General features: G+C 36.3%; 1 protein-coding gene across 5 annotated transcripts in view; it reads right to left on the bottom strand.

Annotated features, from left to right (window-relative positions):
* The window catches only part of TRPM6 (transient receptor potential cation channel subfamily M member 6), a 211,052-nt gene that overhangs the window by 195,921 nt on the left and 4,968 nt on the right, over nucleotides 1-10,163 (bottom strand). For all 5 annotated transcript variants that reach the window (XM_059924924.1, XM_059924925.1, XM_059924926.1 and 2 more), the window contains one exon: nucleotides 9,935-10,080. The gene's annotated coding sequence lies outside the window, so the exon portion shown is untranslated. The remainder of the gene's footprint in view (nucleotides 1-9,934; nucleotides 10,081-10,163) is intronic.

The raw sequence follows: 10,163 nt of genomic DNA on the forward strand, positions 1-10,163 counted from the left end.
GCGCACGGGCTTCATTGCTCCACGGCGTGTGGGAACTTCCCGGACCAGGGCTTGAACCCTCGTCCCCTGCATTGGCAGGCGGATTCTTAACCACTGTGCCAGCAGGGAAGCCCTGATAATTTTTTATTTGCTAAAATATTTAGCGGTGAAGAAACATTTACCTGATGTTTAGCAATTTCTTCTGTTTTACTTCAATTTCTTCTATTAAATTCAAGTAAAACTGCATGTAATACTTTTCATGGTGCCATTTTATAAACCTACTTCTGTCTACCTTTCCTCTACCCACCAATGTATTTCCATCCATCAATTCCTCTATCCATCAAGAGGTGCTAGATATGATGCTCACTTAGTGTTGTCAAACATTACTTCTAAGTGATAGTGGTAGCATTTTACATTCTTCTTTGCATTTACCTGCATTGCTTAAATTCCTATGAGCATACTTCATTTTAATAAAGTCAAAGCCATTAAATTTTAAAATACTTGGGAATTTCAAGCACACAGCAAGGTCACAAAAGAAGAGTGTGTTAACAGATGTAGAGAATAAATGTATGGATACCAAGGGGGGAAAGTGGGGAGATGAATTGGGAGATTGGGATTGACATATATACACTACTATGTATAAAATAGATTACTAATGTGCTACTGTATAGCACAGGGAACTCTACTCAATGCTCTGTGGTGACCTAAATGAGAAGGAAATCCAAAAAAGAGGGGCTATATGTATACATATAGCTGATTCACTTTGCTGTATGGCAGAAACTAACACAGCATTGTAAAGCAACTATACTCCAATAAAAATTAATTTAAAAAAAAGAAGAGTGTGTTAAAACAACTCAAGAGTTTTCTAAAAACAATGTGAATTTGAAAAAAATTAAATGTATATTCAGCCATGTCCCTGAATTTCTTTGATTAAATAAATAATGGTGAATTCAAATATATATATAAGAAAAATCAAGCTAAAACCATGATTGTCTCTGGAAACAGGATTTTAATTTTTTCTGTATCTTCATGCCTTCATGAATTTCCAAAATGGGCACATATTACTTATATAGTCAGAAAAAGAATATATGTGTTTTAAATATAGATTTATCATTTATAGATGATAGATTTAGCTATGTACAGTTAGAGAGTCATGTACTGGGTTAACATCTTTGCCTGCAAGACTTTACAGCTGCTTGTTTAACAATGAAACACAGTGATCAAATGATGCCTGTAAAGCTTAGAGTTAGAATTCTATTAGACATTATTGAATACACCCACACTTTTGCACCTGCAGTTTTACAAGCTCAAGTTAGAAAACCTATCATATTAGAAAAATAAAAATATTTTCAAATTTTAATAAGCATTATAAAATTATCTAATAATGCCCTTTGTAATTCTAACTACCACCTTTCATCTAAAGGTCAAGCCAGTATATTTTAAAGAGTTGATTAAAAATATTGTGCTACTTATATGAAAAGCAATACTATTTTTAAAAGTCCAGGTGTTCAAAAGACTCATTAAGCCTTAGAAATACCCAAATAAAATATTCAGGAGTAATAATGATTACAGCATCACTCTATCTTGGACTAAAAAACAAAACCAAAACAAAATAGACACACAAAAACCAGAATTAGCTTATTGTAAGAAAAAAAAACAACATTTATATCTATTCAATCTATTCTAGTAGATTAGAGGGGGATATCTATTTCTATCTTTTTGTACATTATCATTTTAATATATTGTTAGATTTATTTGTGAATATTTTCTGGAGGATTTTTGTGTTTAGCTTCATGAGGGGTACTGATCTATCGATTTTTTTTTTTTTTGTAATTATTTGTCTGGATTTGGTAGCAGGGTAATGCTGGCCTCATAAAATGAATTGGAAAGTGTTCTCTCCTCTTTTATTTTTCTGAAAGAGATTATATTATTTCTTCCTTAACTGTCTGGTAGATTCCCCAGTGAAACCATGTTAAGTCTGGAGTTTTAAAGAATTAACTAGGAGTTTAATTTTTTTAATAGATATAGGACTATTCAGGTTACCTATTTTCTCTTGACTGAGCCTCGGTAGATTATGCCTTTGAATAACTTGGTCCATTTCATCAAATTTGTGAAACTTACAGGAATAAAGTTGTTCATAATATCTGAGACTACGATGACACAAGTAAATTATGTGTTTTGATACATGCAGGTCACAGAGGCTCTGCTAATTTCTTTTAATCGTTTTTCTCCTTGTTTTTCAGACTGGAGAATCTCTATTGATTTATCTTCAAGTTCACTGATTCTTTCCTCTGTCATCTCTATTCTGCTCCTTAGCACATTTACTGAATCTTCTATTTCAGATATCTTATTTTTCTCTTCTAAAATGTACATTTCTTTCTTTTCTTACCATTTATATTTCTCTTCTGAGAAATTCTATATTTTCATTAAGTTCATTTTTTTTATGGAACATAGTTTTAATAACTGCTTTAAAAGCACTGAAAATTTGGAGGAAGGGATCAAGATGGCAGAGTAGGAGAAGGTGGACCTCACCTCCCCCCAGGAACACATCAAATATATATCTATATGTGTAACAGTTATCACTGAAAACTAACTTCAAATTGGCAGCAGAACTCCTGTACAACCAAGACTGTAAGAAAGATACACATATAATCAGGTACTAGGGGAAGAAAAGTGTGATTGGTTTGAGACCTGTGTCCCTGGGAGGGGACTCAAAGAAAAAGGAAAATTACATGGGCAGATACCCTCCCTGATGAGTGAGTGGTTTGAGCCAGATTTGGGGCCCCAATTCTGGGGTTCTATGTGAAGGAGACAGCTGCCTGGACTAGTTTGAGGACCACTGAGACAAACAGAAAGGCTGTGGGAAGACTGGACTCTGATTGTGAGGAGCATGTGTGCACTGGCTTGCTCATGAGGCAGAGCACAGAGAGGTCTGCTCTAGTGGCTGCCGGGTTTCCCATTACCACATCATTGTGTGCCCCAGCCCAAGGTGAGCGAACACTCCAGCCTCATTCACTCCATGCCACGGCACAGCACTAGATCTGGGGTGCCCAAAACTGGGGAAAATACTCAACTATGGGACACAGAGGTGACCTGGGCCCAGAGTGGAGCCTGAGTAGGGTGGCGGCAGCCACTGTTGGTGCTTACTCAAGCAGTACCTCAGAAGACAGATCTCTGATGGTGGCTGCTCCACCACAGCTGACCTCCTGATACATGCTGAGAGTCCATGGGCCCTGCCAGCCATGTGGAGTCAGTCTACAATGGTGCAGTGATCAGCTGTGAGGGACAAAGGGGACTTGCACCCAAGGCTGCATCTGAGCAGAGCCACAGATGCCTGCACAGGCAGTACATCAGACCTCAGTTTGCACATGGGCCACACTTGCACTCCCCTCTGAGGCAAGGGCCCCAGTGTGGGAAGGGGTAAAAATCACACTTAAAAGCAACAGAGTCAGCTTGGGCCCAACCCTCAAGGCTTCAGCAACATGGGATCAGACCCTACTCCCAACAGGGTGATGACAGCCACCGAGCAGAAAGGAAGTCCTGCCTCACAGCTGGCACCAGCTCTAGCCCCTCCATCTCTAGCCCCACAACCTACCAAGGTGATAGCTGCCAAGAAACCCTGAGGACAGACATGACTTGCATCCATGTCAAACCCAGCTCTTCCACCAAAGGCACTTGACAAATATAGTCTGCACAGGGATGCTCCCACATAAGAGCATTCCTTCAAGACCATAATAGGTAACTACTTCACCTAAGTTCTTAGAGGCAGAGAAAGTTAAGCAAAATGAAAAGTCAGAGGAACTACTCTCAATTGGAAGAACAAGAGAAAACACCTCTTGTTTTCTCATAAATAATGAAACAGAAATAAATAATTTACCAGATAAAGAATTCAAAACATTAGTAATAAAGATGTTAACTGAATTAGGGGAAAAATCAATGCAAAAAGTGACTATTTTAACAAAGTACTAGAAAATGTAAAAAAGACCCAATCAGAAATGAATAATTAAATAGCTGAAACACATTAGAAGGAATGAATAGCAGACTAAGTGATATAGAAGAACACATAAGTGATCTGGAAGATACAATAATGGAAATCACCCAATCACAACAGAAAAAAGAAAAACAAATTTTAAAAATGAAAGCAATTAAAGATATCTCTGAGATAACATTAAGTATATCAACATTCATATTATAGGGGTCCTAGAAGAAGAAGAGAGAGAAAAAGGGATCAAAAATTTATTTGAAGAAACTATGGCTGAAAACTTCCCAAACCTGAAGAAGGAAACAGATATCCAGGTCCAGGAAGCACAGAGGATCTCAAATATTAACCCAAACAACCCACACCAAGATATATCATAATTAAAATGGCAAAAATTAAAGATAAAGAGAATTCTAAGGGCTGCAGGAGAAAAACAAAGAGTCATATACAAGAGAATCCCCATAAGGATATCAGTTGATTTCTCTGCAGAAACTTCACAGGCCAGAAGGAATGGCATGATATATGCAAACTGCTCAATGGTAAAACCCTGCAACCTAGGATACTCTACCCAGGAAGATTATCATTTAGAATAGAAGGAGAGATAAAGAACTTCTCTGACAACCAAAAACTAAAAGAGTTCATCAATACTAACCCTACTCCAAAGTAAATGCTGAAGGGTCTTCTCTAAGGGGAAAAGAAGAAGAATCTATAGAATAGGGAAAATCCCACCAGGAAAGGCAAATATATAGTAAGGTCTGAGGATCAACTACTTAATTAAGCCAGTATGTAGATTAAAAGTCAAAAAATTTAAAAAGCAACTACAACTGCAATAAACAATTAAAGGATAAGCATGAAGATGTAAAATATGACATCAAAAACACAAAATGTAAGAGAGGGGGTAAAAAATGTAGATCTTTTAGAATGTGTTTGAACTTAAATGACTACCAGTTTAAAACAAGTAGACATAATTATAGGTCAACGTATATGAACCACATGGTAAATCACAAATCAAAAACCTACAGTAGAAAAAGAAAACTAAAAAGAAAGGAACACAGCACTCTACTGAAGAAAATCACCAACAACAAAGGAGGAAACAAAAAGAAAAATGAACAGAGAAGAACTACAAAAACAACCAGAAAACAAGTAATAAAATGGCAATAAATACATATCTATCAATAATAGCTTTAAATGTCAATGGACTAAATGCTTGAATCAAAAGACATGGGGAGGCTGACTGGATTTTTAAAAAGACTCTTCAATATGCTGCCTACAAGAGAATCACTTTGAGGCTAAAGACACACATAGACTGAAAGTAAGAGGACAGAAAAAGATATTTCACGCAAATTGAAATGAGAAGAAAGTGGGGGTAGCAATAATTATATCAAACAAAAGAAATTTTAAAACAAAGTCTAAACCAAAGACAAAGAAGGGCATAATATAATGATCAATACAAAAAGAGGATATTACACTCATTAACATATATGAACCCAATAAAGGAGCGCTTAAATATATAAAGCAAACACTAACAGACAGAAAAGGAAAACTGACAACTATACAATAATATTAGGGGATTTTAACACTCCACTTACATCAATGGACAGATTAGCCAAATAGAAAACAGTGGTCTTAAATGACACAATAGACAAGTTGGACTTAATCTACAGCTACAGAACATTACATCCAAAAACAGCAGAATACACATTGTTTTCAAGTGCACATGGAATGTTCTCCAGGAGAAATCAAATGGCAGACAAAAAAGTCTCAACAAATTTAAGAGGACAGAAATTATATCAAACATTTTTTCTGAACACAACAGTATGAAACTAGAAATTAGTTACATTAAAAGACATGGGAAAAGAACAAACACATGGAAACTAAACAACATGCTACTAAAAATCCAATGCTTAATGAAGAAATCAAAGAGGACATCAGAAAATACCTCCAGACAAATGAAAATGGAAACACAACACTCCAAAATGTATGTGATACAGCAAAAGCAGTTCTAAGAGGGAAGTTTATAGTGATGCAGGCCTTCTCCAAGAAACAAGAAAAATCTCAAATAAAAAACATAACCTACCATCTAAAGAAATGAGAAAAGGAAGAAAAAGCAAAGCCCAAAGTCAGCAGAAGCTAGGAAATAATAAAGATCAGAGAAGTAAATAAAATAGAGATCCAAAAAAAACAATAGAAAATATCAATGAAGCCAAGAGCTGGTCTTTGAAAAGATAAACAAAACTGATAAACCTTTAGCCAGGCTCACCAAGAAGAAAAGAGAGAGGAACAAATAAACAAAATAAGAAATGAAAGAGGAGAAATTACAACCAATACCACAGAGATACAAAAAATCATAAGAGGATACTACCATCAGTTATATGCCAACAAATTAGACAGCCTAGAAGAAATGGATATATTTATAGAAACATACAACCTGCCAAGACTAAATCAAGAAGAAACAAACAATTTGAACTGCTTGATCACTAGTAGTGAAATTGAGCTTGTAATTAAAAAACTTCCAGCAAACAATAGTCCAGGGTTGAACAGCTTCACAGAGGAATTCTACCAACTATAAAAAGAAGAACTAATACATATCCTTCTCAAACTATACCAAAAAAAAAAAAAATTGAAGAGGACAGAACACTCTCAAATTCATTCTATGAGGCCACCATTACCCTGATATGACAACCAGACAATGAAACTACAAAAAAGGAAAATCACAGGCTAATATTTTGATGAATATAAACAAAAAATACTCAACAAAATATCAGCAAACCAAATTCAACAAAAAGGATCACACACCATGACCAAATGGGATTTATTCCAGGGATGCAAGGATGGTTCAATATCTGCAAATCAATCAATGTGATACACCACATTAACAAAAGAAAGGATAAAAACCACATGATCATCTCACTAGACACAAAAGAAGCATTTGACAAAATTCAACATCCTCTCATGATAGAAACTCTCATCAAAGTGGATACAGAGGGAATATATCTCAACATAATAAAGACCATTTATGAAAAACCTCAGCTAACATTATACTCAATGGTGAAAAGCTGAAATCCTTTCCTCTAAAATTGGGAACAAGACAGCAACATCCACTCTCCCCACACTTTTATTTAACATAGTATTGGAAGTCCTAGCCACAGCAATCAGACAAGAAAAAGAAATGAAAGGCAACCAAATTGGAAGGGAAGAAGAAAAACTGTTTTCATCCCAATATTATTAGAACTAATACATGAGTTCAGCAAAGTTGCAGGATACAAGATTAATATACAGAAATATGTTGCTTTTCTTTTTTTTTTAAGTTAATTCATTTATTTGTTTTTGGTGCGTTGGGTCCTTGTTGCTATGCGTGGGCCCTCTCTACTCTTCATTGCTGTGCGTGCACCTCTCACCGCGGTGGCCTCTCCCGTCGCGGAGCATGGGCTCTAGGCACGCGTGGGCTCAGTAGTCGCGGCCTGTGGGCTCCAGAGTGCAGGCCCAGCAGCCAGGGCACACGGGCTCAGCCGCTCCGCAGCATGCGGGATCCTCCCAGACCAGGGATCGAACCTGCGTCCCCCACACTGGCAGGCGGACCCTCACCACTGCCCCACCAGGGAAGTCCCTATGTTGTTTTCTACACACTAATAACTATGAACTATCAAATGAACTATCAGAAAGAGACAGCAGAAAAAATTCTATTTAAAATTGTTTATCAAAAGAATAAAATAACTAGGAATGAACTTAACCAAGGAGATGAAAAACCTATACTCTGAAAACTATAAGACACTGATGGAGAAAACTGAAGATGATACAAACAAATGGAAATGTATGCCATGTTCATGGACTGGAAGAATTAATATTGTTAAAATGTCCATACTACTCAAAGCTATCTACAGACATTTTTCATAGAACTAGAACAGATAATCCTATAGATAATTATGGATAATCCATATGGAACCACAAAAGTTGCCAAAGCAACCTTGAGAAAAAGGAACAAATCTGGAGGTATCATACTCCCAGAGTTCAGACTATACTACAAAGCAACAGTAATCAAAACAGTATGGCCTGGCACAAAAACTGACACATAAAGCAATGGAAGAGAATAGAGAGCCCATAAATAAACCCATGCATTTATGGTCAATTAATCTACGAGCAAGGGGGCAAGAACATACAATGGATAGAAGACAATCTCTTCAATAAGTGGTGCTGGAAAAACTGGAGAGCTACATATAAAAGAATGAGATTCGAATATTTCCTCACACTGTATACAAAAATAAACTCAAAATGGACTAAAGAGCTAAATGTAAGACCTGAAACCATAAAACTCCTAGATAAGAACACTCTTTGACATAAATCATAGCAATATTTTTTAGACCTGTCTCCTAAGACAAAAGAAACAAAAGTAAAAATAAACAAATGGAACCTAATTAAACTTAAAAGTTTTTGCACAGCAAAGGAAACCATTAACAAAATGAAAAGACAGCCTACTGACTGGGAGAAAATAATTGCAAATGATATGACCAGCAAGCAGTTAATATCCAAAATATATAAACAGATCACCAACTCAATATTAAAAAAACAAACAAACAACCAATCAAAGAATGGGCAGAAGACCTGAATAGACATTTTCCCAAAGAAGACATACAGATGGCCAACAGGCACATGAAAATATGCTGAACATTGGTAATCATCAGGAAAATGCAAATCAAATTCTCAATGAGATTTCACCTCACACGTGTCAGAATGGCTATCATCAAAAAGTCTACAAATAATAAATATTGGAGGGGATGTGGAGAAAAGTGAACACTTATCCACTGTTGATGGTAATGTAAATTAGTGCAGGCACTATGGAAAACAATATAGAGGTTCCTCAAAAAATTAAAAGTAGAACTACCATATGATCCAGCAACTCCACTCCTGGGAATATATACAGAAAAAACAATAACACTAATTCAAAAATATACATGCACCCCAGTGTTCATACCAGCACTATTTACAATAGCCAAGACATGGAAGCAACCTAAGTATCCATCAACAGACAAATGGATAAAGAAGATGTAGTATATATATGCAGTGGAATATTACTGAGGTATAAAAAAAGAATGAAATTTTGCTATTTGGAGCAATGTGGATGGACCTAGAGAATATTTTGCATAGTGAAATAAGTCAGACAGAGAAAGAGAAAGACTTTATATTATCACTTATATGTGGAATCTAAAAAATAATACAAACGAATATATATATCAAAACAGAAACAGACTCACAGATATTGAAAACACACTAGTGGTTACCAGAGGGGAAAGGGAAGGGGGGAGGGGAAAATTAGGGGTATGGGATTAAAAGATGCAAACTACTGTGTATAAAATAGATAAGCAACAAGGCTATATTGTATAACATAGGGAATTATAGCCATTATCTTTTAATAACTTTTAATGGAGTATAATCTATTAAAATACTGAATCATTATGCTGTACACCTGAAACTAATATTGACTGTAAATCAACTATATTTCAATACAAAAATAACTTTCATAATTCTAACATCTGTCTCATCTTGGAACTGGCATCTGCTGATTACCTTTCCCTTGTAAATTGATCACATTTTCTTGATTGTTTGCATATTAAGTATTTTGGATTGTGTCCTGAATATTATGTTGTGAGATTCTGGGACTTTTTAAAATCCTCTAGAGGATGTTGACTTTTTTTTAAAAGCAGGCACTCCGCCCAGTTAGGTTCAGACCATAAATTCTGTCTCTTCTGTAGGTACGGCTCTCAGGTCAGTTCAGTTTTCAAAGTCCTGGCTGGGCTGCTATGTGCCGGTCCCATGCATGCATCACTCAGACATCAGTGAAGAAATTGGGCAGAAGTTCATACTGTTGTTTAGTTCTCAAAGCCTTTGCTATATAGCTTTCAGTCTGTGCCATGCATGTGTACCTTAGGGATGAGCCCAGGATTAGTGCCAGTTTATATACAGAATTATGGGATCACTTACCCAGCTCTCTCACCTCCAGAATTCTCTCTCCTGCTCAAAGCAGCTCCCTTTCCTGGTCTTCTACCCAAAAAGTGAAGCTTCTCTCAGAATTTGAGCTGCCCATGCTGCCACTGCAGTTCTGCTGGGTGTTCACTCTTGGTTCAAAGCTGGGGAAGAGTAAGAAATAAAACCAGAAAACTTAATGCTGTATGAGTTGCTTTGCCAAATTTGACTTCTGTTTCTAATCCAG

This window comes from Balaenoptera ricei, chromosome 6, assembly GCF_028023285.1.
Source record: "Balaenoptera ricei isolate mBalRic1 chromosome 6, mBalRic1.hap2, whole genome shotgun sequence".
Lineage (NCBI taxonomy): Eukaryota > Metazoa > Chordata > Mammalia > Artiodactyla > Balaenopteridae > Balaenoptera > Balaenoptera ricei.